The sequence below is a fragment of the Engystomops pustulosus genome, chromosome 5, assembly GCF_040894005.1.
Source record: "Engystomops pustulosus chromosome 5, aEngPut4.maternal, whole genome shotgun sequence".
In the NCBI taxonomy this organism is placed as follows: domain Eukaryota; kingdom Metazoa; phylum Chordata; class Amphibia; order Anura; family Leptodactylidae; genus Engystomops; species Engystomops pustulosus.
In genome coordinates, this window is record NC_092415.1 from 204,002,798 (window position 1) to 204,026,715 (window position 23,918).

Consider the following 23,918-nt stretch of genomic DNA (forward strand, 5'->3'; position numbering starts at 1 on the left):
GGGGAGGGCAGAGTGCACATTACTGGGGGGGGGGTGCCCATTACTGGGGGGGAGGCAGAGTGCCCATTACTGGGGGGGGGGCAGAGTGCCCATTACTAGGGGGGGCAGAGTGCCCATTACTGGGGGGGGGACAGAGTGCCCATTACTGGGGGGGGGGCAGAGTGCCCATTACTGTGGGGGGGGGGGGCAGAGTGCACATTACTGGTGGACAGAGTGCACATTACTGGCGGGCAGAGTGCACATTACTGGGGGGGGCAGAGTGCACATTACTGGGGGGGCAGAGTGCACATTACTGGGGGACAGAGTGCACATTACTGGGGGGCAGAGTGTACATTACTGGGGGGGGCAGAGTGTACATTACTGGGGGGGCAGAGGGCACATTACTGGGGGGCAGAGTGCACATTACTGGGGGGGGGGCAGAGTGCACATTACTGGGGGGGCAGAGTGCACATTACTGGGGGGGCAGAGTGCACATTACTGGGGGGGCAGAGTGCACATTACTGTGGGGCAGAGGGCACATTAATAAGCAAAAACTTGATCTTACCAATCTGCTGTAATGAAATAAAGAATGAAAAATATAAAGGAATCTGAATACTTTCTGTATACAGTGTGAGTAGATGATATAGCAGGGCTGAAGTGGCTTTTTGAGTGTTCTAAGACTCTCTTATTAGATGCTATATTGGAGAACTATCTGGAATTACACTGGGTCACCATTACTTGTCCGGCATTGGTCACGTGTGGATGTGAGTGGCAGCAGGAGAACCCATAAGATTTCTCATGGAGGAGTAGAACCCGTCTTTCTTTTGACCTTTGGGCTGGAGAATCTCCCGGTGGCCCCCCGGTCCCTGCAGGACACCTCGCTGTAAATTATACAGAAATTCACTAAACAACATCTCATCCTTCTTATATATATTTATACATTGAAAACTTTCTATGAAAACTATAAAATGTTCTGTATCACTAAAGCACCGAGACTTTATTTTCCAAAAATAGAAATGTTTTTGAAGTCAGGACGTCGATCCCAAGCAGCCGGGGGCTTCCTGTACGGATCAACACAACCAAATGTTGTCGCTGTAAGATGCAGCGAAGAACAGAGGCGCAAAATAAAGGCCAAAAGCAACGAGAATTATTCCGCGCCGCGGCCCGTTTCCTGATTCTCTCTTATCTGCTCCATTATCCTCATGGGCGATTTTATGATCTATAAGAAAGAATTTTTCATAACTTGGAGAAGTCTCCGATCTCAAGGACAGTGAAGAGGAACATGGATTGTTCCAAATCGTCAAACTAGATGTATACGAGACATGCGATAAATAGATTAGGAAGGGGAACATATAGGGGGTCATTTACTAAGGGCCCGATTCGCGTTTTCCCGACGTGTTACCGGAATATTTCCGATTTGCGCCGATTTTTCCTGAATTGCCCCTGGATTTTGGCGCACGCGATCGGATTGTGGCACATCGGCGCTGGCATGCACGCGACGGAAATCGGGGGGGCGTGGCCGAATGATAACCCGACAGATTCGGAAAAACCGCCGCATTTTAAAAAAAATAATTGGTCGCACGGGCCATACTCACATGCACCACGATGAAGACGATGAACTCCGGGGCACCTCGCCGGACTTCGGCGCAACAGCGCCACCTGGTGGACATCGGGCGCAGGACCTTCATGAATCGCCGGAAGACCTGAACGCTCGTCAGAGAAGCCGCCGCTGGAACGCGAATGGACCGGGTAAGTAAATGTGCCCCATATTCTTAAAGGGGTCGTCTAGGGGTTGAAAAAAAATATTTTTTCCAAGAAGTGCTCCACACCTGACCATCGCTGGTCCATGAACTTGGGAATAAGCTCCATTACTTTCTATACTGCCGAGATGCAATACCAGCAACAACCATGGTCAGTGTGGTGGAGCTATTATGCAAGGAAGCAGCCATGTTTTTCAACCTCCAGAAAACCCCTTTAAGAATAGGTAATTGGTATCACATTTGTTGGTGTCCAACACACAGTACACCCCAAAGATCACCTGATAAAGAGAGAATGGACCAAGATGTAGACAGCGCCCCCAGGTATGTACAGGATCACCATTATTTACCATGTATTGGAAAGACGATATATTTGTCAGAGCTTTATGCTGAGGCCTTGGCATTGAGTACATAAAGCGCCATCGCTCCGCACAGTGTACAAAGCCCGGATGAGAGCTCCACAACATTATCCACTTACAGTGCGTGGAGCGCTGCGCTCAGATCACGACTTCTCCATTGTCTGAGCTGAAGGCTGATTGTAATTCTCCTTGAATTCAAACTTCAATACAGAAGACTGAAAAGCTCTGCTGCAGGAGGCGTGATCACTGCACAGCAGCCGTATACTTATATGTCACACAAATAGTCCCTACAGGGAAGATCAGCGCCCGGAGATATAAGGAGATGTCCTATGTATCCATCACCCGGAATAATCACCATGCTGAGCTTCATACTCAGCTCTGCTGGAGGAGTCACTGTGCATACATGACATTACTTATCCTGTACTGATCCTGAGTTACATCCTGTATTATATCCCAGAGCTGCACTCACTATTCTGCTGCTGATGCAGTCACTGTGTACATACATGACATTACTTATCCTGTACTGATCCTGAGTTACATCATGTATTATACTCCAGAGCTGCACTCAGTATTCTGCTGCTGGTGCAGTCACTGTACATACATGACATTACTTATCCTGTACTGATCCTGAGTTACATCCTGTATTATACCCCAGAGCTGCACTCACTATTCTGCTGCTGGTGCAGTCATTGTACATACATGACATTACTTATCCTGTACTGATCCTGAGTTACATCCTGTAAATCTTTTATTTTATATAAAAGTGAAAAACATAACAATAATAAACATAAATAAAGCCATAACTTCTGGCAAAAGAATTACAAAAGAACAAATATAAACGAAAATAAACTTACAAAATCTCCTGGCCCAGCCACACACACACCACACACACAGCATGAAAACAAACAAAACCATCACCCAATCCCACCACCTAATTTTATTTATTTTTTTTTTTTTTTTAAATATCAAAATACACAGCAAAATACACATAAATAAATAAACAATAAATAAACACAGAAATAACAATGAATATAACGGAAATAACATTAATAACAATAAATAACATAAAATATAACTAACTAAATCCCACGCCCATCACCCTCCCCCCCCAGACACTGGTCTAACGTCCAAAGTCCGCGCTATATAGTCCAGACCAGTGCCCAGGATCATATTGTCCAAATCCCGTCCACCCCCCTCCCAACCTAACACCCTAACACCAACAGCCCAAAACCAACCAAGCTATATACACACAAGAACTATAACTACATAAATACACACTGTACACAAAATACAAACACATTAAACATATCAACATAACAAACCAACCACATAAAGCCCAGGTTCGGCTCCTGCAAGCCCAACATCTCTATAACCTCAGATACAAAACAAAAATCTACAGTGTCAGCTTCAGCCCAACACCAGGAGTGGAGATGACAGACTAAGGGACACTAAAGGAGAACCCCCTCCAAAGGAGAGAGGCCCTCCCCGTGCCCAGCCTCTCATACTCCAGAGAGCGCACCTTCACCAGGTCACCCAGAATGTTCCTAACCACCTCATCCACCGGGAGGATTTTACGCTGCGTCGACACTAAACACCGTGCGTTCCACGTGTGAAACCTGACCACTAGGCTAACTAGGAATAACGTGCAGCGGTCCCGGCCACCCAGGCCTCTGAATGCTCCATAGGCCCACTCCGCATAGGAGAGACCGGCCAACCCGGGCCAATGGATGGAAGCGCCCACCCGGTTGTACACCTCTGTGTTAAAGGGGCACTGAAGCAGGAAGTGGTCCATGCTCTCCAGCAGGCCACCGCACTCCTCCCGGGGACAACCCCTTTCCTCAGAGCTCCTACACTTCAGATTGTCCCTCACACACAGCTTTCCATGGAAGCAGCGCCAAGCCAAGTCCCAAAACTTCAGGGGGATCCTGATGGAATTCAAAAGACCTAAACCCACCCCCAGATCCCGACTTGGGCAATCCCTGAGGGCCAGAGGCCTCTGGAAATGGGTCAACAGAACCCTTTTGTCAAGGAGTTTCCTCGACATGGTCCTGATCTCCCACATTCCCAGACCCCACCGGCGAATCACCTTCAGAACCGGGGTAGCGTAAGCCGGAAGATGCCCATGTGGTGTACGGAGATCCTTCACTCGCCCTCCTGTCTCCCATTCCTGGAAGAAAGGCCGAAACCATCCCCTGCAGGAGTATACCCACGGAGGAGCCCTCTCTTTCCAGAGGTTTGCTACATTGATCTTAAGAAAGGTATTCACTAGGAACACCACAGGGTTGACCATACACAACCCTCCTTGTCTCCTCGTGCGGTAAGTAACCTCCCTCTTGATTAGGTTCAGCCTATTCCCCCATAACAGCTGGAAGAACAGACTGTAGACCCGAGTCCAGAGGGGTTCTGGCAACATGCACACACTGCCCAGATATATCAGCAATGGGAGCAGGTAAGTTTTAATCAAGTTCACCCTTTCCCTGAGGGTCAAAGACCAACCCTTCCACTGGTCCACCCTCTGAGCGGCAATCTTAAGCCTGCCATCCCAGTTTTGCATGGGGTAATCCCCCTGGCCAAATTCGATGCCGAGAACTTTGGCAGAGTCTTGGGGCCCTGGAAGAGTGTCCGGGAGATCAAAGCCTGGATCCCCCTCTCCCAGCCAGAGACTCTCACACTTATCCCGGTTGATCTTGGACCCAGAAGCCTCTGAGTAGCGGTCAACCTCTGACATCACCCATTGCGCCTCCCCTCTCGAGGACACAAAAATGGTGACATCATCAGCGTACGCTACCACCCTTAGAGTGGCTTCCGGTGCCGCCTGGTCCATCCCGACTCCCACCAACGGCCCACGATCAACCCTCCTAAGGAATGGGTCAATCGCGAACACGTATAAAAGTGGGCTCAGAGGACAACCCTGGCGAACACCAGACCCGACCTCAAAAGAGCGGCCAATCCAACCGTTCACAAGCGGGAAACTCTCTGCCCCTGCATACAAAACTTTCAGCCAATTGACAAACTCCCCCGGCAGGCCATACCTCAGAAGGACAGACCAGAGGTACTCGTGGTTAACCCGATCAAACGCTTTTGCCTGATCCAAGGACAGCAAGTACCCCTTCCAGTTACCAGCCCTGCCCTGCTCCACTGCCTCCCGGACACAAAGCACAGCACTAAATGTACTGCGGCCTGGAACAGAGCAGTGCTGGGTCCCCGAAAGGAGCCGGGGCGCAAACTGCGCCAGCCGATTAAACAGCACCTTTGCCAAAACCTTTCTGTCCGTATTGAGAAGCGCTATGGGACGCCAGTTCTCAATACGAGATCGGTCCTTACCTTTTGACAGGATGATCAGGGCTGACCTCCTCATTGACTTTGGCAGAGCGCCCGAGGAAAGACACTCATTGAATACCTCAGTCAAGAGGGGAACCAAGGCGTCCTTAAAGGTCTTATAAAACTCAGATGTTAAGCCATCCGGACCTGGCGATTTCTTGAGGGCGAGCCCTTCAATCGCCAGGCTGACTTCCTCTTCCCTGATCACTTCGGTCAAAACATCAAGAGAGTGGTCTACTCCTGGCTCAGGGACAGTTTCAGCCAGGAAAGCCGACATCACATCCCGATCTAGATCCTTCCTGCCCAAGAGGTGCGAGTAGAAGGATCTGACGACCTCCAGAATCCCTGATCTGGACCTTTTCAGGGATCCCGTACTGTCAACCAGTCCCGTGACAACTTTACCATTCACTGACATCTTGCAGTTTCTGTAAGGGTCGGGCGAGCGGTATTTCCCGTAATCCCTCTCAAAAACCAAAGATGCGTGTCTATCGTACTGACACCTCTTCAGCAAGGATTTCACTCTGGAGATGTCCTCACGACTACCTCCAGTCGAGACGAGATGCTCGAGTTTCCTCCTCAGGCCCTGATACAGGCGGTACCTGTCCAGGCTCCTGAGGCTCGAGAGCTGGCGGAAGAATCTCGCCACCCTTTTCTTGAGCATCTCCCACCACTCTGACTTACTGCTACAAAGGCCCAACAAAGGTACCTGGCTCTGAAGAAAGTCCTCAAAGGATTGTCTGATCTCCGCTTCCTCCAGGAGAGACGAATTGAGCTTTCAGTAGCCTCTTCCCATCCGGGGGGTCTCTGTAACATTCAGAGAAAACAAAATTAAACAGTGGTCGGAGAACTCCACCTCAACAACAGAAACTGGTAAAGAAATGGCTTCCTCCTTTAAATAAAACCTGTCTATTCTAGACCTGCAGCTACCCCTATAATAGGTGAACCCCGCGTGGCCTGGGGTGTGCCGGATGTGGACATCCACCAGGCGAGCCTCACTAGCTATGCTATTAAGAGCGACGCTATCATAAGTCAGCTTGTCTCTGGAACCTCCCCTATCCTGGGACCTCGTGACAGCATTGAAGTCCCCTCCAAAGACCACCTGCCGACTTGTAAAAAGGTAGGGCTTGATCCTCATAAAGAGACACTTCCTGTCCCACTTGGACTGGGGACCATAGATGTTAATTAGGCGAAGTTCTTGTCCCTTCATGAGGACATCCAGGATCAGGCACCTCCCCATTTCTAACTCAATAACTCGTCGGCATTCTACCGGTGCGGTAAAAAGGACCGCCACTCCGCTATACGGCTCGGCCGCAAGAGACCAATAGGAAGGCCCGTGTCTCCATTCCCTCTTAGCTTTAAACACGGCCGCCAAATCTGGCAGCCTGGTCTCCTGCAAAAATAAAATGTCAGCTTCAACACGGCCGAGAAAATCAAAGGCCGCAAATCTAGCCGCATCAGACTTAATGCTGGCGACATTAATGGACGCCAGCGTCAACGGAGTGGGTGCCGCCATCATGAGTGATTGAGTTAGACGGCTTTCTTTTTACCCATCTTGCCACCACCCTCGGGAAATGAACACCCCCTTTTTAGACATATTGTGGTGTCCATCTCCCGCACCTCTGATGCTTCAGGGGCAGATCCAGGACCTGCCCCCTCATCCTCGTCTCCAGACTCTGGGCCAGTCTCCCCTCCTGAGGACCCTGACTCCCCAGGGGGAGACTCGGCACCCCCTGCAGGCTCCGCCACCTCTGGCCCTTCACCCTCAGCCCCTCCATCGGCAGGAGAGGCTCCATCCAGGGCCAGGAATCGATTTGAAAGTTCGACCAGCGGGGGGTCGGTTGCACCTTCCTTGGTTACCTTAGTCAGGGTGGGAGAAGATCTTACACCTCCCTTCTTTTTACCCTTTTTCTTCTTTTTGGCGCCACGCTTACGCTTTTCCTCTAGCCACGCCCTATTATCCTCATCCATACTCTCATAATGGGAGGAGTCTGAGGACGTGGCACCTTCCTCTCTCTCGATCCTCCTGACCTCCTCATCCAGTACATCATCCCCTGGGGCCTCAGCGACAGGTGTGGTCTCCAGGACAGCGCCAGAGGTTGTCCCAGCAGCCCGAGACTCCCCCCGCTCTCTCTCCTGTTGACGCTTCTCTAGACGCCTTAGCTGGGCAGGCGTCTTTTTCCTGTCTTTCTTCCCTGGCCCCTCCATTCCTCCGCCTCTGCTAGTCCCCTCCCCAGCAGATTCAGCCTCATGGCTTTCATCCGCTGAGGCTGAGCCTGCATTAGCGAAGGAAAGAGGACAACGACTGTACGGGTGACCAAGGTCACCACACAGGTTACACCTTATCTGCCCTGTACAGGATGCAGCGAGATGGCCGACACCCCCACACAACGCACACTTCTGCACGGTGCAGTTTGCGCTGAAATGTGTGGGGTCACCGCACCTGTGACACAGCTTAGGCTGCCCCCGGTAGAAGATCAGGATCCGATCCCTCCCCAGGAAGGCTGATGAAGGGATGTGGGCGACTGAGTTACCTGAACGCCTCAACTTCACCATGAAGGTCCAGGCCCCTGACCAGATACCATACTCATCGCGATTTTTCTCGGGTAATCCTAGCACCTCTCCATAACGATTCATCCAGGTCATGATGTCAAAGCAAGATAGTGATTCGTTACGGGTAAGAACGGTCACTTTCTTGAGTTCGCTCTGGCGGGACACTGCTTGCACAGCAAAGTCCCGCCACTCGGGCTCGTTGAATCTCAGCTCATAGTTGGACCAGAAGAGCTCAAGCCCCTCCGGCCGAACAAAGCTGACATCAAACTCAGATGTACCATAGGGATGGATCAAGGCAAAGATGTCAGCCGCCTTGAAGTCCATCTTCAGCAGCAGCTCAACTACCCGTGCCCGAGGGGGACACACATCACTGCCACGCCACCGAAGACGCACCACATTCCTACGGTTAGCACCCGGCCCGGTTGTCGGGAGCGACCATGATGTCTCCCTGCCTCTTTGCTCTCGGAAGGCAGACAGGCCGTGCCTCTCTATCCAAAACGATAAATCAACCTCCTGCCCCGCTACATTGATCGTCCTTTCTCCCTTCTGTAAGGCCTGCAGGAGGCGCCGTTGCAAAAAGCCGTCCCCAGAGTCCAGAGACGAGGATGATGGAACCCTACTTCCCCCAGCAGCGACACTGGCATAGCTCTTAACAGGGGCCGCCACTGGGGGAGCAACCGGACCAACCCCTGCACCCACCACATTAACACTACCCACCTGCATGTTACACTCAGCCGCGCCACTCACACCACCAGTCACTCCATCACCCACCCCCAAAGCTGGAAAAGATTCTCCACCACTCACACCATTCCCATTATCCACCACAACATTACTGACACCACTCACACTGGCTGGACCAGCAACAACATTAGGGGACATGACCACCTCCGCATCTTCAGGCACAAGGGACGGGGGTCCCCCCGCAGAGCATCGCCCAGAGGGGACCCCAACTTGTGTCACACTTGTGCCCTCCACATCATCGGTAGCAGATGTTATTTTACTTCTCCTGGGGCTTGGTAACATTCGCCGCTGCTCTTTAGCCGGTGTGAGGCGCCGCTGATCTTCAATTTCCACAGAATTCAAATTATCCCCAACACCAACGCAGAATAACACTTTTTGTCTGGGAGGTCCGGAGCCCTCAGCCTCAGCGACCCCTCCACACTGCCGTCGCCCCTCAACTAAGTGATCAGCGGCAACAGCATGAAGAGGCGCCGAGGCACCGGAAGCTGCCACCAGTGCCGGGCTATCCCCCCCTCCCAGCGGGGGACGCACCACAGCACTGGATTTTGATGTTATCGCCACTGCCGAGCCGCCCTGACTGTCCGGCCTTGCGGCCGATGCCTCCCCTGCTCCCCCACTGTTACCACAAACAGAGACGGAGCCCATCGCCACATCAGATGTCACACCTGTAATCTCCCTGCACCTTTGCACCGGGTCCACAGCAGAACTCGGGGGGGTTTGGGTAGCAGGGCTTGCACAGTGAGCTGACCCTGCGCTTTGCCCGGGGGGGTGTACAGGGAGGGGGGTAAAGATGAAACGTACCTCTTCTTGCTGCTTGGGCCTGGTCTTCTTACTCTTCCTCCGGCTGCTCTCCCCAGCGGCTTCCTCTGGGAGTTCGTCACCAAAAGAAAAGTTCTCCATGCGCACTGGGGACTCGAGCAGCCGGATCTCTGCCATGAGCGCCCCTCCCTGGCTGCCGGTGTCACTGTCCTCCCCCGAGCGAGGTGTTACTGCTGGCTGTCCTGCAGGGGGCCCACTGCACGAGGCCTGCTGATCTTCCTGCAGGCCGCCAGGTGGGAACTGCTGCTCGTTATCATCATCATCATCCTCCTCCTCCACCTGGCTCACAGGCTGCAACCCCTTCAGCCTTTGCTCTCTGTTATCAGCCATCTGAGCAAATCGGTCATCATTAATCAGTTTTTCCTGAAATGGCCCACTGTTCTCACAAATAAAGGTCTTTCTTTTTATCAGCTTGTCAATCTCAGCTTTTAGGTGATTAATTTCTCCTTTAACCTCCATTTTTCGCTTCTTTGGCGCTGTGTTCGCCCTGGCGCGGGCACAACGCAGCTCCTCCCGGAGCCTCCTGATGGTCTTAGTCGCCTCTTCATACTCACAGAGGTGGCTCTGGACCCGGGAGGCATAGGTGGACAAAGACTCCCGGGGTCCCTGCACTGCCCAGCCTCCCCCCGCATGGTCAGCCTTACCTCTGTGAGCACTCCGCTTCATGGCTCCAGCCCCGGAAGGACCGTTCTCACCCGCACCATCATAGACGTCCGGCTTCTGGGTCTTTCTCTTAACACTGGACTCAGGGGGGGTAGGAGTCACACTGCTGCGACTCCTGGTGGAACGTCTCACCCCTGAGTCCTCCATAGCGCTGGCCGGTAGCTGGCTACCCCTGCCCCCCGCCGGCCTGGCCCGGGAAGCAGGAGCCTGGGGCTTGCCGCTCTGGCTCATGCCTGGAAACCCACCCCCTCCCTGGGAAGGGAGAGAGCAGGCCCCAGGTGGAGGTGGATTATTCCTGGAGCTCAGAGCAGCAGCAGCACACAGCCTCACAGCAACAGACAGCTAACGAGCTAACGAGCAACAGCAGAGCTGCACTCACTATCTGCTGCTGGTGCAGTCACTGTGTACATACATGACATTACTTATCCTGTACTGATCCGGAGTTACATCCTGTATATTACCCCAGAGCTGCACTCACTATTCTGCTGCTGGTGCAGTCACTGTGTACATACATGACTTTACTTATCCTGTACTGATCCGGAGTTACATCCTGTATAATACCCCAGCGCTGCACTCACTATTCTGATTTCCATTACCCAGTAATTTACTGATTTATGGATCTGTATCACTCATGCTCAGAGTCGTAATGTATTAGCATTACATAATCAATGAACACAGCTTCATGACATCTTATTTTTATTGTCGATGGATTGTAGTTTGGCAATTTTATTGCCATCACTGTCTTCTGCCATAATAAAGGAATTGTTATGTTTTTAGATTTTTTTAATAACTTTTTTTAACAAACATTCTCTAATGGAGACACTGAATACGAAAACAATAGACAGTGAACCCTAAAACTCCATTCCCAAATCAGCCCTGCCTGCTTTCCCCTGTGTATCCGCAGCAATACGGGACAACCATGAAGACGGTCTCACCCTGAGCCAAAGTGTGGACATGTAACATGCGAGACAAACAAATGACACAAAGGGACTCTCCACAATCAGGGTCAAAACAAAGATTGCATGTGCAGTACATCATCGTATCCACAGAAGAATTGTCAAGAAGTAAGCCAAATATCGAAAAACCAGAAGTACAAACGGAAAGCAAGCAAAGTACACTGAGGAAGATAACAAGACAATCTTTTAACAAGTGCAACATCCCCCACCGGGGCCTGGCCTTTCTTCAGGGGTTGTAGACCCAGAATACCAGACTGACTGGCTGGTGTTGCCTTGGTCACACTGTGGTCACGGTGCTTGGTATGGGGACCAGAGGACTTACCTACAGCCTGGCAGGTCTCCAGCAGGTGGTGTGTGCAAGAAATATGGAGGGAGAGGCTGATGAAGGAGGTTTCTCCCTTGGGCAACCCCTGAGGTATATATAGAGATCCCTGAGTGATGCCTGATCCAGGGATCACATGAAAGGACGTTGTGCAAATCAACAGTTCAATCACAGTTCTTTATTTGAACGTCTACAGCAGGCAACGGCCTAACATGAGCAGCAGCAGGTTCAACAGGCTGGAAAGAAGGTAGGAGATAGCTGGTCCACAGGCAGAGTTGATCACAGACTGATAGTAACTTCAGGCTGGGCTGGGTTAGATGGAGCTGAGTCTGGACAGTGGACCTCTGCTCTGGGGCTTAGTCTTGCCCAAGGTGTCAGGCAGCTGGCTGCTTCGTGGTAGTGTGACACTGGCTTGTGCAGCACAGGTAGGTGCTGCTCTCTCCTCTGCTTACTCGAACTGACATCCTGAGCCTGACAATATGCTCCCACCCACATGGGGTTTTTATACTCCCCTAGTGAGGTGGCAGCACTGTCCAATCAGCTTCCAGCTTGCTTTAAAATAAGAACACAGAATATCATTAATTATAGACAATAAATATGTTAACTGTTTCCCTCCCAGGCAATGGTCCCAGCTGCAATAATAAAGTTCCCCACTTTTTCAGACCTTCTAGCGAGGTGATCAGTCTCCCTAGGCAGCTCCTAATATGAAGAGTGTGCTATTCGCAAACTACCTACCCTATGCATAGGCAGGGTTGTTGCACAAGCAAAGGATCATAGTACACATATGGAGTGAAGTATGCTTCAGGTGAGAGGTGCAGGGCTCTGAAAGTGTGAAAGTGTTAACCTTTGCTGGTTCAGAGCCACAATTGCAGAGAACATACAGTCCAGCCAATAGAGCAGTGTTCAGACTGTGACTGGAAAGCCCTTGTATGTTATAGAAAACCCATTCAATATTTTACTGTTGTGAAGATTTATATATAATAACCAAGGATCTAAAATGGCCGTTTCTTGTAAGGCTGGATAATAACTTATTATGACATAATAATAATATTAATAATGGCTGGGACTCCGGCCGGCAGCTACTTCTGTGTACTGACCAAAAAAGTTCTGTATAGTGTTCTGTGTATGGTACCGCTATACAGAACTTTTTTTGTCAGTACCCGGAAGTCAGTGGCGTAGCTAGGAGAGTCGGGGCCCCAAAGCAGACATCTGAAGGGGACCCCCTGTCGGCTTACAAATATACATATATTACGTTCCTATATACATAAACATACAGTTCATCATTCATACACACACATTTAACCGGTTCGCGACCGCCCGTCGTGTATTCACGGCGGCGGTCGCGTTCCGATGCTTGGAGAGGGCTCGCGGGCCGAGCCCTCTCCATAGCCGGTAAGTCTCTGCTGCATATTGCAGCAAAGGCTTACCGGTAACACCCGCGATCGGTGCCGGCACCGATCGCGGGTGTTTTCTTGCTGATCGCTGCCGGCAAAGCTGCCGGCGGCTTCAAACAGATGGGCGCCGCCATCTTTCCGAGGATCGCCGCTCCACATGACACAATCGGGGAGCGGCGATACGTCGCCATGGTAGCTTCGGGTCTCACGAAGACCCGAAGCTACTTCGGGTTAACCCATTCATTACAATGTGCTTTCAGCACATTGTAATGTATGAGGACTAAAATCCCCATATACTGCCATACTGTAGTATGGCAGTATATGATAGGATCGATCAGACAACCTAGGGTTAAAGTACCCTAGGGAGTCTGAAAAATGGTAAAAATAAAAATTAAAAAAAAGTAAAAAAAAAAAAAATATAATAAAAAAACCTAAAAATTCAAATCACCCCCCTTTCCCTAGAACTGACATAAATATAAATAAACAGTAAAAATCATAAACACATTAGGTATTGCCGCGTCCGAAAATGCCTGATCTATCAAAATATGATAACGGTTTTTCACTGCTTTTAACCCCATAATGGAAACTCGCGTCCAAAGTCAAAACTGGCACTTTTTTGCCATTTAAAATTTTTTTTAAAATTCTATAAAAAGTGATCAAAAGGTCGTAGAGTCCTAAAAATAATATAATTGAAAACATCATCAAAAGTCGCAAAAGATGACACCACCCTCAACTGCATACAACGAAGTATGGAAAAGTTATAACGGCAGTTAAGACGGCAAAATAAAAAAAAATTTTTGTTCATGAGGTTTTAATTTTTGTAAATGTATGAAAACATTATAAAACCTATACAAATTTGGTATCCCTGTAATTGTATTGACCCAAAGAATAAATTAGATGTGTCATTTGTGGCGCTCAGTGAAAGCTGTAAAATCCAAGCCCACAAGAATACGACACAAATGCGTTTTTTCACCATTTTCACTGCATTTGGAATTTTTTTCCCGCTTCCCAGTACATGGCATGGAATATTCAATGCAATCAATATGAAGTGCAATTTGTTACGTAAAAAATGAGCCATCACACAGCTTTTTACGTGTAAAAATAAAAAAGTTATAGATTTTTGAAGGTGGGGAGTGAAAAATGGAAATGAAAAAACGGGAAATGGCCCGGTCCTTAACCGGTTAAACACTGTTACACACATATAGAGCATATACACATCACATATACACACATACAGTGCCATATACAGACATACAGCTTACATACACAAATAACGTACTGTATTTATACACACCATACACCATATACACATACAGCATATACACATCACATATACACACATACAGTGCATATATACAGACATACAGCTTACATACACACATAACGTACTGTATTTATACACACCATACACCATATACACATACACCATATACACATCACAGACACATATACAGCATATATACCACAATGTGCAGCATAATATGTATATAATGGTGCACATTCTTCATTCTTTAGTGTCAGGTCAGATGGCGGGGCCCCCTGACACTGTGGGCCCCATAGCGGCTGCTATGGCTGCTACCGCTGTAGTTACGCCCCTGTCAGAAATAGCTGCCAGCTGGAGCTACATCGAGATGAAGACACAGTAGAAGGAGCTCGCTCGGGTCCAGGGAAGATTATCAACGGACCAGCCACTGTAAGGAGGAAAACTGTTGCGTTGGACACTGTTGAGATCTCCAATTACAAAGGAGCGTGGTTAACACAAATTGATTGTTTTGTTTGTAAAAATAGGAGCTCATCCCAAGCTTCTAGGTCTTTCTGCACATTTCCTTGAGATGCCTTCAGAGAGATTATTCAATGCATCTAGATTGCTGCTCCAGCAGCAGAGCCAACCTGGCTCCTAATTCCAACTTTCTGACCACTGAATCATGGCTGAGTAGCTCCAAAATTCCTACTCCACAACGAAATCATCGCCTCAGCCAACCAATCCTCTGCCTTGTGCCTACAGGAAGGACCGTTATCAGACAGATTCCTGCTGCTGAATGGACTTTGTCTGCTAATAAAAAGACTAAGGGGCAGATTTACTTATCCAGTCCTGTCGCGATCCAGCGCCGTGTTCTCTGTCGAGGATTCGGGTCTTCCGGTGATTCACTAAGGTGGTGCGCCAGATGTCCACCAGGTGTCACTGCTGCGCCGAGGTCGGAGTTCACCTGATTCTTCTCGGTGCATGTGAGTGCTTGATTTTGCGACACTTTTAGTTTTTTAAATTCCATGTTTTTTTCAGAATCCATTGAGTTTTCCGTCAGCCACTCCCCCTGATTTCTGTTGCGTAAAAACCGGCGCCGAAATCCTATCGCGAGCGCCAAAATCCCGGCGGTATTCGGCACAAAGCGGAAAAAGTCGGGAAATCCGACGAATGTGCGGCCGCGGAGCCCTTAGTGAATGAGCCCCTAAGTTTCATTGTGAGCAGTATCATTAAATTTTACCTTCTTATCCTTTGTTGTGTTTTTACGTTTGCTTTTCTATTCTTACTTAATAATTTAATAATAACTTAATAATTTACGACTATATCGTAGGATTTCTGTGTGATCTCTGAATTCTCCTCTTTTACTCGGTTTTACAGAGTTCTCTGATTTTATTTACTGTCACAAGTTTTTCGACACAAGAAAGTTACATTCTTTGATCTCCGGTTGTACATTATTTTTAGAAGAAAACAGAAAATATGAGCTGCGTAGTTTCAGGTTTCTCCTGGCAGTCGGGGGAAGCAGAATTAATTTTGGTCTCTGTGGCGGAGACACTGCTGGTGGCGACACGTCTGCCTCCCGGATCTCTCTGTCAGTGCTAATCAGGAGCGGAAGTCAAGGCAAAGACTGTGAAAAACATCCACACAGCCGCCCAGGAGAGCTCTGGCTATACACAAATATCTACTTCACACCCTCCACATGACCCCGACCCTTATATCAAGAGGTGGACGATAGCATCGACCTCAAAGGTACCAAATATAAAGTGCACGGTTTTACCTTGGACTCTAGAGTAAATATATCAGTATATTTTCCGGGTCAGATAAGATAAACTCTGCCATCAATGCATAACCTATAGGAAGCTAAGGGACATCGTACATAGGGGCAGTATTATAGTAGTTATATTCTTGTACATAGGGGGCAGTATTATAGTAGTTATATTCTAGTACATAGGGGGCAGTATTATAGTACTTATATTCCTGTACATAGGGGGCAGTATTATAGTAGTTATATTCTTGTACATAGGGGGCAGTATTATAGTAGTTATATTCTTGTACATAGGAGGCAGTATTATAGTAGTTATATTCTTGTACATAGGGGGCAGTATTATAGTAGTTATATTCTTGTACATAGGGGCAGTATTATAGTACTTATATTCCTGTACATAGGGGGCAGTATTATAGTAGTTATATTCTAGTACATAGGGGGCAGTATTATAGTAGTTATATTCTTGTACATAGGGGGCAGTATTATAGTAGTTATATTCTTGTACATAGTGGGCAGTATTATAGTAGTTATATTCTTGTACATAGGGGGCAGTATTATAGTAGTTATATTCTTGTACATAGGGGGCAGTATTATAGTAGTTATATTCTTGTACATAGTGGGCAGTATTATAGTAGTTATATTCTTGTACATAGGGGGCAGTATTATAGTAGTTATATTCTTGTACATAGGGGGCAGTATTATAGTACTTATATTCCTGTACATAGGGGGCAGTATTATAGTAGTTTTATTCTAGTACATAGGGGGCAGTATTATAGTAGTTATATACCTGTACATAGGGGCAGTATTATAGTAGTTATATTCTAGTACATAGGGGGCAGTATTATAGTAGTTATATTCTAGTACATGGGGGGCAGTATTATAGTAGTTATATTCTAGTACATAGGGGGCAGTATTATAGTAGTTATATTCCTGTACATAGGGGGCAGTATTATAGTAGTTATATTCTAGTACATAGGGGGCAGTATTATAGTAGTTATATTCTAGTACATGGGGGGCAGTATTATAGTAGTTATATTCTAGTACATAGGGGGCAGTATTATAGTAGTTATAGAAAAAGGAAAAACAAAATTCTGGTAACGGCTCACCCTTTTGTTGCAGTTGGTTGTAGTGGAGATTCAAGGCCAGGTGCACGGTAAAATCCCATTCACTGTTCCGGTAATCCACAGTGGTGTATCATAGGAATCAAAAAAAGAAGAGGAAAATCGGGAAACCGGCACTCATGAAAAAAGTCCAAGGGTAAGCGACTCTTTTAAAAAACATGTGGAAGCATTTATTTAAAAAAATATTTTAAAACACTGCTGAATAGCATGGAAAAACATGGACACAGCAATAGACAGTGTGACACGGAAAAAAAGGGGGGGGGGGGATAGCAGAGGTAACGCGTTTCGGACTCTATTGGGGGGATCTCAGTCCTTAGTCATACCTAGTTTGCTTGTGGTCCTCACCTAGGTTAAATAGTGTTAGCACTTATATTCCTGCACATAGGGGGCAGTATTATAGTAGTTATATTCTAGTACATAGGGGGCAGTATTATAGTAGTTATATTCCTGTACATAGGGGGCAGTATTATAGTAGTTATATTCTTGTACATAGGGGGCAGTATTATAGTAGTTATATTCTTGTACATAGGGGGCAGTATTATAGTAGTTATATTCTTGTACATAGGGGGCAGTATTATAGTAGTTATATTCTAGTACATAGGGGGCAGTATTATAGTAGTTATATTCTTGTACATAGGGGGCAGTATTATAGTAGTTATATCCCTGTACATAGGGGCAGTATTATAGAAGTTATATTCTTATACATAGGGGGCAGTATTATAGTAGTTATATTCCTGTACATAGGGGGCAGTATTATAGTAGTTATTTTCTTTTATATAGGAGGCAGTATTATAGTAGTTATATTCCTGTACATAGGAGGCAGTATTATAGTAGTTATATTCCTGTACATAGGAGGCAGTATTATAGTAGTTATATTCTTGTACATAGGGGAAGTATTATAGTAGTTATATTCCTGTACATAGGGGGCAGTATTATAGTAGTTATATTCTTGTACATAGGGGGCAGTATTATAGTAGTTATATTCTTGTACATAGGGGGCAGTATTATAGTAGTTATATTCTTGTACATAGGGGTCAGTATTATAGTAGTTATATTCTTGTACATAGGGGGCAGTATTATAGTAGTTATATTCTTGTACATAGGGGGCAGTATTATAGTAGTTATTTTCTTTCATATAGGAGGCAGTATTATAGCAGTTATATTCTTATACATAGGGGCAGTATTATAGTAGTTATATTCTTGTACATAGGGGCAGTATTATAGTAGTTATATTCTTATACATAGGGGGCAGTATTATAGTAGTTATATTCCTGTACATAGGGGGCAGTATTATAGTAGTTATTTTCTTTTATATAGGAGGCAGTATTATAGCAGTTATATTCTTGTACATCGGGGGCAGTATTATAGTAGTTATATTCCTGTACATAGGGGGCAGTATTATAGTAGTTATATTCTTGTACATAGGGGGCAGTATTATAGTAGTTATATTCTTGTACATAGGGGGCAGTATTATAGTAGTTATATTCTTGTACATAGGGGGCAGTATTATAGTAGTTATATTCTTGTACATAGGGGGCAGTATTATAGTAGTTATTTTCTTTTATATAGGAGGCAGTATTATAGAAGTTATATTCTTGTACATCGGGGGCAGTATTATAGTAGTTATATTCCTGTACATAGGGGGCAGTATTATAGTAGTTATTTTCTTGTACATAGGGGGCAGTATTATAGTAGTTATATTCTTGTACATAGGGGGCAGAATTATAGTAGTTATATTCTTGTACATAGGGGGCAGTATTATAGTAGTTATATTCTTGTACATAGGGGCAGTATTATAGTAGTTATATTCTTGTACATAGGGGGCAGTATTATAGCAGTTATATTCTTGTACATCGCGGGCAGTATTATAGTAGTTATATTCCTGTACATAGGGGGCAGTATTACAGTTTTTATATTCTTGTACCTAGGGGGCAGTATTATAGGAGTTATACTCCTGTACATAGGGGGCAGTATTATAGTAGTTATATTCTTGTACATAGGGGGCAGTATTATAGTAGTTATATTCTTGTACATAGGGGGCAGTATTATAGTAGTTATATTCTTGTACATAGGGGGCAGTATTATAGTAGTTATATTCCTGTACATAGGGGGGAGTATTATAGTAGTTATATTCTTGTACATAGGGGAGAGTATAGTAGTTATATTCCTGTACATAGGGGGCAGTATTATAGTAGTTATATTCTTGTACATAGAGGCAATATTATAGTAGTTATATTCTTGTACATAGAGGGCAGTATTATAGTAGTTATATTTTTGTACATAGGGGGCAGTATTATAGTTGTTATATTCTTGTACATAGGTGGCAGTATTATAGTCGTTATATTCTTGTACATAGGGGGCAATATTATAGTAGTTATATTCTTGTACATAGGGGGCAGTATTATAGTAGTTATATTCCTGTACATAGGGGCAGTATTATAGTAGTTATATTCCTGTACATAGGGGGCAGTATTATAGTAGTTATATTCCTGTACATAGGGGGCAGTATTATAGTAGTTATATACTTGTACATGGGGGAGTATTATAGAAGTTATATTCTTGGACATAAGGGGCAGTATTATAGTAGTTAAATTCCTGTACATAGGGGGCAATATTATAGTAGTTATATTCTTGTACATAGGGGGCAGTATTAAAGTAGTTATATTCCTGTACATAGGGGGCAGTATTATAGTAGTTATATTCTTGTACATAGGTTGCAGTATTATAGTAGTTATATTCTTGTACATAAGGGGCAGTATTATAGTAGTTAAATTCCTGTACATAGGGGGCAGTATTATAGTATTTATATTCTTGTACATAGGGGGCAGTATTATAGTAGTTATATTCCTGTACATAGGGGGCAGTATTATAGTAGTTATATTCCTGTACATAGGGAGCAGTATTATATTAGTTATATTCTTGTACATAGGGGGCAGTATTATAGTAGTTATATTCTTGTACATAGGGGGCAGTATTATAGTAGGTATATTTCTGTACATAGGGAGCAGTATTATATTAGTTATATTCTTGTACATAGGGGGCAGTATTATAGTAGTTATATTCTTGTACATAGGGGGCAGTATTATAGTAGTTATATTCTTGTACATAGGGGGCAGTATTATAGTAGTTATATTCCTGTACATAGGGAGCAGTATTATATTAGTTATATTCTTGTACATAGGGGGCAGTATTATAGTAGTTATATTCCTGTACATAGGGAGCAGTATTATATTAGTTATATTCTTGTACATAGGGGGCAGTATTATAGTAGTTATATTCTTGTACATAGGGGGCAGTATTATAGTAGTTATATTCCTGTACATAGGGAGCAGTATTATATTAGTTATATTCTTGTACATAGGGGGGCAGTATTAAAGTAGTTATATTCTTGTACATAGGGGGCAGTATTATAGTATTTATATTCTTGTACATAGGGGGCAGTATTATAGTAGTTATATTCTTGTACATAGGGGGCAGTATTATAGTAGTTATATTCCTGTACATAGGGAGCAGTATTATATTATTTATATTCTTGTACATAGGGGGCAGTATTATAGTAGTTATATTCTTGTACATAGGGGGCAGTATTATAGTAGTTATATTCCTGTACATAGGGGGCAGTATTATAGTAGTTATATTCCTGTACATAGGGAGCAGTATTATAGTAGTTATATTCTTGTACATAGGAGGCAGTATTATAGTAGTTATATTCCTGTACATAGGGGGCAGTATTATAGTAGTTATATTCTTGTACATAGGAGGCAGTATTATAGTAGTTATATACTTGTACATAGGGGCAGTATTATAGTAGTTATATTCTTGTACATAGGGGGCGGTATTATAGTAGTTATATTCCTGTACATAGGGGGCAGTATTACAGTAGTGATATTCCTGTACATAGGGGGCAGTATTATAGTAGTTATATTCTTGTACATAGGGGGCAGTATTATAGTAGTTATATTCTTGTACATAGGGAGCAGTATTATATTAGTTATATTCTTGTACATAAGGGGCAGTATTAAAATAGTTATATTCTTGTACATAGGGGGCAGTATTATAGTAGTTATGAATAGTATTATTTCCTGCACATATTATGATTATTATTGTATTATTTTTGCCATTTATAAGCAGTTTTCTTCTATCCTGATCATCTCCAGCAGTCAGTCTGTTCGGCTTCTCAATTGATTGGGGGATAGTGGGATCATTAGTGAAGGTCACAGTGGTCAGTTCCCTATCGATCAATAATTTGTATATCATATTTTTAAATGGTTTTAAATGTATGTCTTCGTGTTTGCTATTTCTCCTAATAAAATTGGTAATTTTTTATACTAAATTGATTGTTGTCGAGCCGGTTCGTGCTTTCCTTTGTCTTTGCAAGTTATTCATATATGTTTTTGAACCACGGGCTATGCTAGCCAGTCTATTTGCAAGTGTTATTGGTCAATAGTTGTGAATATGTAATAATCTGTTATCTTGTTCCTACTCCTTTCAGTCTCACTACAAATAGGACCTGGCACATTGTATCGGTTGCACCTTTCTCTCATTACTATAAGACTTATTATATCTGAGGTGGTACTTATGGATGGACATTCCATTGCTTCCCTTATATTTTCCATTGGAATATTCCCGGATCCTGTCCCTTGCACTTCTTGTGACTGGCAGTGGGCGGCTGTGGGCTCATGGAGATGCTCTGCATATGTCCTGGTGTGATAGTGGAAAGTCCTAGGGAGGACACCCAGAGGCTTCTCATCCAGGTCCTAACTAATTGGATACATTGAATTTTAAATATCCAACCGAACGGAGCAGCGCAGATTGCCAGTCCTGGAAGACGACGTCTCGCTGTTATCACCCGACGCGCTGACGCCCAGACAGAAGAGGAGCAGCTATCACTATCTGCTTCCCTGCCGCACATTAATATAAAATTATCAACAGAAAGGATTGTGGAGACGGAAGAGCTGGAAGGGAATGATCCTCCAGCAGTTACTGCACAATATATGCCGGACCCTGCGATGGAAGCTCCTGAATCAGCAGCGCTCAATTATTCATGTGCTGTCCTGCCGCAGCGTTGAAATGACGCTTCTCTTAATTATTTAAAGGGATCCTTCACGTCTCCTCCTCTCTGCATCCTCCAGTAAGTCCTGCATCACTGATGCTGACGCTTTTGACATTTTTTCTCTATCCAACACCGTTCCAGAGCAATCGGTGATGTTATTTTTGGACTTGTGAGGCTCATGTTTGTCGAGTGGGCGGTGCCATATTGTCTGCCCCACCCCCAAACTTAATTAGTAATTTGCATATAATAAGAGGAATGGAGAGGGCTAGAGAAATAATTTCAGCTGTTCCGCAATCAGCAGAGGAGCACCAAATAAAGGGGGTTTCCCAACTCCACCGAATAGGGCAGTGATGGTGAACCTTTTAGGGAACCGACTGCCCAACTGCAACCCAAACCCCCCTTATTTATTGTGAGGTGCCAACCAAAAATTAAAGCAGTAAGTTATTACTCCCTGTTCTTCAAAAACTTTCAATCTTATTGGCCTCCTGAGGACACCAACACAGCAGAAAGATGAAAAATTTGCTTTATTTTAGCTTCTTTCTAGTGTCCCTCTGTACACAGAGAATCCTCCAAAGATAATTCAGCCCTGTCTACTCATTCTCCCTCTTCCTACAGTTCGAAGTAGAGAAGTAAGTATCAAAATATGACTGAAAGCAGCATCTTTTAAGTGGCTTGGAACTGCAGGAAGATTCTTTGAGTCCTGTCTGGTGTGGTGGGGCAATGGCCCAAGTGCCCACAGGAAGGGCTCTGGGTGCCGCCTCTGGCACCCGTGCCATAGGTTCGCCACCGCTAGAATAGGGGATAACTTTCTAATAGGTGAGAGTCCAAAAGTGGGACATCATCAGAATGGGATCCCTAACAATTAGGAGACTTAGTATCCTGTTCCATTAATGGGTGGAGCATCAGGCCGAGCATGTGCCCTGCGGTGCCATTAAGTACTATGGGATCGGCTAGAATAGCCCAATTGCAGGGGGTCCTGTTCTTATTGCGGCTGTCGGACCTTCACTGATTAGGAAGTAGTTCCCTATTCTTTGCATTGGGAATAATTTTGTTAAGACTTGAAGTTGGTGGAGGTATGAGAGGTCCTATTGAGTGTCTTCTATTATTTTGAGATCCTGGGGTACAAAATAAGGGAAGAGAGGACTGGTAAATGGCCAATATCATCGGAAGTCTGCAAACTGGAAGAGTAAAAAGTGGTGGGCATTGGACTCCAAAGACCCTCAACACCTTCAAGGAGTTTTCCCATGGACAGAAGATATTACAGATGTCTAGTAACCAGTGGAGGCACCAAGATGTTCACTACAGGTCGCTATCATGACCACTGCTCTGCTCTAGTGAGAAGGAACGGGGGGCTTGGCATCACTTTTGGTGGTGGTTGTTGGTTGAGATGTGGGATGGATGTTCTCACCCAGCAATATTTAAAGGACACCATTCAGACTGATTTGGGACCCATAACCAGCTGCAGGTCCTTATGGAACTTTTTGAAGTTTTTAAATGGAAGGAAAATAAAAAAAATAAACCTAAATACTAATCTGGATGTAAGCCCCATGAAACACATCGGACCCCCAATAGGAGATCCCACGATGAAGGAAGTGAAGCCGAGAGGCAACGAGGGATCGAGGGGCCGAGGTAAGTATTATGTATATTTATTTTCACCCCGAATGCTTAAACAGGATACAAGCCGATTTGGGGCACTAAGTTGTTGGTCCATAAGCGCATATACACATCACCATATACACACATACATCCAGCATAAACGCACCTAATACTCTAGATGCCGGGGCCCCCTGACACTGCGGGCCCCATAGCAGCTGCTATGGCTGCTACTCACATCGTTACGCCCCTACTTCATGACCTCTCCATCATATAAGGAGCCAA

At 45.5% G+C, this 23,918-nt stretch overlaps 1 protein-coding gene across 2 annotated transcripts in view; it reads right to left on the reverse strand.

Moving 5' to 3' along the window:
- The window catches only part of DGKB (diacylglycerol kinase beta), a 366,542-nt gene that overhangs the window by 299,438 nt on the left and 43,186 nt on the right, over nt 1-23,918 (reverse strand). The gene's annotated exons all lie outside the window — the stretch shown is intronic.